The 5,668-nt window shown below is 38.7% G+C and overlaps 1 pseudogene; it reads left to right on the top strand.

Annotated features, from left to right (window-relative positions):
- Positions 1–2,367: 2,367 nt before the first annotated feature.
- On the top strand, positions 2,368–4,487 carry LOC739517 (zinc finger protein 614-like; annotated as a pseudogene).
- Positions 4,488–5,668: the final 1,181 nt, after the last annotated feature.

The following is a 5,668-nucleotide window of genomic DNA, read 5'->3' as shown; positions in this document are numbered from 1 at the left end:
GCTGTATATTCATATCGACTTCTCTATCCTCACTTAGTGCATACTGCTAACCATGGTTAGTTTTAAATGCCGCCCTATTTAATATATCACACAAAAACCTGAATAATATGACCCCTAGCTCTACATTATTTTCTTATCTTTTGCTTTACTCAGTCACATCCATTCTTCGTCTTCATCATGCTGATTATAGTTCCCAAATTTATGAGGCCGTTGCATGCCTCTAAGCTTATAGGTTTTTTTGCACACAGCCTACTGTAAAGAGCCCCTCTCCATTACAATTAACTTTGTAAGACTGCATTGAAGGTTAATTTCAAAGCGCTATTGCCCAATGTAAAGTTGACTACTTCCTGTTTTGTACCTTTATAGCACCAAATACGGACTTCTAGTATTGACCCTATGTAATAGTATTTTGTTGCATATTATTATTTCTTCAATTCACCCTTTTTATCTGTCTCTCCCTGCTGGACTAGGACCCTGTGAGAGGTAGGCCTTCATTTTATTTATCTTCAAACCCCTAGCACTAATGGAGTATCTGATGGATGGTAGATATTTATGAATATTTTTGGTGAATATTTTGATCAATGAAGTCATACACTTAACAATAGCTATCAATATTGAGGAGCTATAAATAAATTCTAATTTTCACAAAACTCAGTAAGGTATGTAATACAACCTCTGCTTTACAATGAGAAAAATAAGTCTTACTGATTCGTTGATTTAATCCATATCAGAGTTAATAACCTCTTTTTCATTAAAATTGGTCCTTTAGAAACACACCTGCAGCTGGGCACGGTGGCTCACACCTGTAATCCCAGCACTTTGGGAGGCCGAGACGGGCGGATCACCTGAGGTCAGGAGTTCGAGACCAGCCTGACCAACATGGTGAAACCCCGTCTCTACTAAAAAAAATACAAAAACTAGCCAGGCATGGTGGCGCATGCCTGTACTCCCAGCTACTTGGGAGGCTGAGGCAGGAGAATGGCTTGAACCCAGGAGATGGAGGTTGCAGCGAGCTGGGATCGTGCCATTGTACTCCAGCCTGGGCAACAAGAGCAAAAACTCCATATCAAAATAAATAAATAAATAAATAAATAAATAAATAAAGCAACACACCTGCAAACAACCCCAATATTTCAACAGCTATACCTGTGGATAACTACTCTCTCACATTTCCTCCAACTCTTTATTTCACTCTTCATTTTCTTCTCTTTCTGTGCTAACACCCCTTTGTTTTAATCTCCTTTACTTGATTATTTCAAAGTCTCAGATTTCAGCAATGTATTACTAATGCTTCAGTCTTGGCATCACTTTCTGGTTCAATATTCCAACAGCTGTCTCCTATTTCTGATCGTATGCTCTCTTGCACAAGGCTGAGTCTTGCAGGCAGTCTGGATATCATGTTACAACAGCATACTGATAATACCCGTCTTATTTGGTAACGTTCAAGAAAACCATACTTACTTTTCTATGGCAATCATCTTTCAAGACTTTTATCAGTTTTTTTTTTTCATTTCCTGCACTTCAGTTAAAATCCTACTCCTTAGCAAAAAAAAAAAAAGTAATATGTTTTTATATGTTATTACCTAGTACATTTGTAATATTACAGCACAGATGATTTATTTGATGGCATCTTCTTCCAGATACTATCTGTTATCTTATATTTTTATTTCTCTTTTGATTATTTTGTGAGGTATTACTCTACCTCAACTTCAATTTTTCTTGATTCCAAAGTCATTTTAGAATATTATATTGCCATTGCTTTTTGTCACACTAAGTCAAATTAAGGAATCTTCAATATATGGATATTTACTTGAAAGAGTCTCATAGCAAAGTTTCCAAAATGTGTTCTCAGTGATACAAAACTCTATTTCTAAAGCAATATCTAGGTGCCTATGTTTTATATCACAAATTTTATAGGGTATTGATAACAACTCAAGTGCAATAACTCTAACAAGAACTATCTTGTTTTTAAGCAAAACAACATATATTTTTAAGCATACCAATATATAAAACTGCAGATACTTTCAGTTGCATATAAGTCACTGACAGTATAGGTGGCTGTGGGTCACCCAGATACGAATTAAATTATGTGCTTTAATACTATCGGAACAACGGGCACCGCCATCTTTTTTCCCCCAACCGGCTGAATAGAATGCCACTGCGCTGTGTTGGCCTTAGCTGGGCACCCGACTCTTAAAGCTTACATGGTTAGCCCAGCGCTGTTGAGTGTCCCTGGCAACAAAGAGAGAAAGGCACTGAGGTGGCCAAGAGTGATCTCCACAGCCATTATAGCCGCTCCTGTCCGGTACTCTGCAATGGGCGCAGCCGTGTGACCTCGCAGAGCGGCGCCCGCAGTCGAACTCGCGATCCCGGACTAGCTCTGTGGTCCACGCCTCACTCCATCATCGTCACCGCTCAGCGTCCCGTAGGCCGCGCAGGAGTGCATCTGAATAGGAAGCGGTTTCGGACATGGATGCCATGTTTTGTCACTGCCAGTAGTGTCTGGAGAGATTCGGGCGCAGCCCTCAGGTCCTGGCTCCCAAAAGCAAGATAACTCAAGTGAAGCAATGACGGAAGAAGAAGGAGGTTGCTGGCCTTGGATATCATCATTTTCTGGGGACAACTTTACGTGGACACTAATATTTCTGACTAGGAAAAGTTCATGGAAAATGCAGAAGAGACAAAGATGTATAGTCCATGTTATCCACTATTTTCTGACCACAAAAGAAAATGATCAAGACCCAGAATCACTGACCCTGGAGGATGTGGCTGTTGAATTCAGCCGGGAGGAGTGGCAGCTCCTGGAACACTGCTCAGAAGGACCTGTACCAGGATGTGATGGTGGAGAACTCTAACCACCTGGTATCACTGGGGTATCAAACTAGCAAACCAGATGCACTCTCCAAGTTGGCGCATGGATGGGAACCATTGAAAACAGATGCTAAAGTCCAGAATAAAAATTGTCCAGGAATCAGGAAAGTTGACAGTCATCTGCAAGAGCACTCTCCAAACCAGTGATTTCTGAAGAGCATGCAGCAATGCAGTGGACAGAATGCATTTAGAAATATTGTACATCTCAGCAAGACACATTTTTCTCTAGTGCAAAATCATAATACATTTGACTTGTACAGAAAAACATTGAAATCAATTTTAAGTTTAATCAACCAGAAGAGAAGACATGGAATAAATAACCTTGTGGAGTTTATTGGAGGTGAGAAAACCCTTCTACATGATAAGCATGAACATACGAATACTAAAACTAGATTTTCTGAAAATGCAAATGGATCCATACTAAATTCCAAGTCTTTAAGCATCAGAGGACTCAGAAAATTGAGAAACTCCATGCATTCATTGAATGTGAGCAAACCTTCCTCTGAAATCTCAGCTCATTTACCACGAGAACATTCATATAGAAGAGAATCCTGGAAGTGGTCAATGTGAGAAATTGTCCAGAAGTGTCCTGTTCACTAAGCATCTGAAAACTAATAGAGGAGACAAAATCTGTATATCCAATCAATATAGAACAGGCTCTACTGTGAAGAGTATTCTCATTGCACATCAACAAACTTATACAGAAGAGAAACCCTATATGTACTGTGAGTGTGGAAAGGGCTTTACAATGAAGCGCTATCTAATTGCTCATCAGCGAACTTGTAGTGGAGAGAAACCTTATGTGTGCAATGAATGTGGAAAAGGTTTCACTGTGAAGATCAATCTCATTGTACATCAGTGAATTCATACAGGGGGAGAAACCCTATATATGCAGTGAATGTAGAAAAGGCTTCACCCAGAAGCGCTACCTTGTTGTACATCAGCAAACTCATACTGGAGAGAGACCCCATATATGCAGTGAATGTGGAAAAGGCTTTACTGTGAAGAGCAATCTCATTGTACATCAGTGCTCCCGTACAGGAGCAAAGTCTTATATATGCAGCGAATGTGGAAAAGGCTTCACTGTCAAATGCACTCGCATTATACATCAGTGAACTCATACAGGAGAGAAATCTTACATATGCAATTAATGTGGTAAAGGTTTCACCACAAAGTGCACTCTTATTATACATCACCGAACTCACACAGGAGAAAAACCTTATGAATGCAATGACTGTGGTAAAGCCTTCAGCCAGAAAATATGGCTCATACAGTGTGAGAGATGTCATACAGGAAAGAATCCCTTTGTATGTACTGAGTGTGGAAAATCCTATTCACACAAATATAGTCTCATTACCCATCAGAGAATTCACACAGGAGAGAAACCTTATGAGTGCAACGAATGTGGAAAAGCCTTCACCACAAAGTCAGTACTCAATGTACATCAAAGAACGCATACAGGAGAGAGGCCCTATGGATGCAGTGATTGTGAGAAAGTCTTCTTCCACTCATCAAACCTTGTCAAATACAAGAAGATGCACACAAGAGAAAGGGATAGAATCAGTCAAGTTGAAAATTCCTGTAATGGAGAGTCACAGCTCCTTCCTTACAAGTGAACTCATGCAGAATGAAAACCCTACTAGTGCAGCGACTATGGAAATGCCTTTTGTGGCAACTCAAACATCAGTGTGTTTCTAGCAAATCGGAACATAAACATGGTGCTGCCTGTTGTTAGATGTGTGCCCTCAGGAGGTAAAATAATTTGCCCTAGAGATAAACTTAATGAATACAGTAAATAAGGTAGTGCCTTTAGTGGTCTTTTACCTCACATTTTCTGTCAATGAAAACATGTTGAATAAACTATAATATATTCATGTGAAAAAAATAAACTATTGAAGTCTAAGAAGTAAGTCAATTGTAGACTCAAGTGTCAGTTGTTCTTAATGAATCCAAATAACAGAGCAAGTGCCCAGTTAGCATCCTTATGAAGCTAGTAGTCCAATAAATTGTCAGGCAGGGCACAGCAGTCAGGTGAAAGGGCAACTGTGCTCTTAGCATTTAGGAGAAGTCTCAGAAAAGACGTTTTGTGACAGATACACACTTTGAAAAGCGTTGTTTGCTTTTGCATTTAGCTGTACTATACATAGTTGGCTTTTTCGTTGTTGTTGTTGTTGTTAAAGGCAGCCCTTTTCCAGTCTCTGACTAGTTTGTCATAGACAGAATTATCTGACAAGGACATCTACTCTGAATGGTCTGAAAAACCTAGATAAGGACTTCGAAGCCCTAATTATTCTGAGCTAGTCCTCTAGCCTCTGGAATCCTGCTGAAGGATATTGTAAACCATTAAGTGGTAGATGAGAGTATTTGTGTGGCCATGTGTTGTGTGTATCGTGTGTGTTTTCCTTTGTCCTTATTTTCTACAGGGGTGCTGATTATAAGAATTTAGAGGTTTTCCCTTTAATCAAACAACATTTTATAGATATCCTTGACAAATTTTTTTTCAGAAAAACAAATTTTTACCAAATTTTAATACACATGCGGTTTATGTAGAGCATGCATTATGAAGAAAATCAGAACTTTTTTGACACTGTATAGAAAAGTTAAATTAATGATTCACTCAGTACTTTCCAATTAGTTATTTTAAATTGTGGAGACAGAATTTATGAGTATAAAATGAATTTTCAGATTTTTGAATAAAATATTTCTTGAAAAATTATTACAGTTAGTAAACATTAATCTACCACTGTAAACATAATTTTAGGTATTAAAGAGAAATATAAAAGCATAACTCTGACAG

This window comes from Pan troglodytes, chromosome 9, assembly GCF_028858775.2.
Source record: "Pan troglodytes isolate AG18354 chromosome 9, NHGRI_mPanTro3-v2.0_pri, whole genome shotgun sequence".
NCBI lineage: Eukaryota > Metazoa > Chordata > Mammalia > Primates > Hominidae > Pan > Pan troglodytes.
This window is presented reverse-complemented; position numbering and strand designations above follow the sequence as displayed.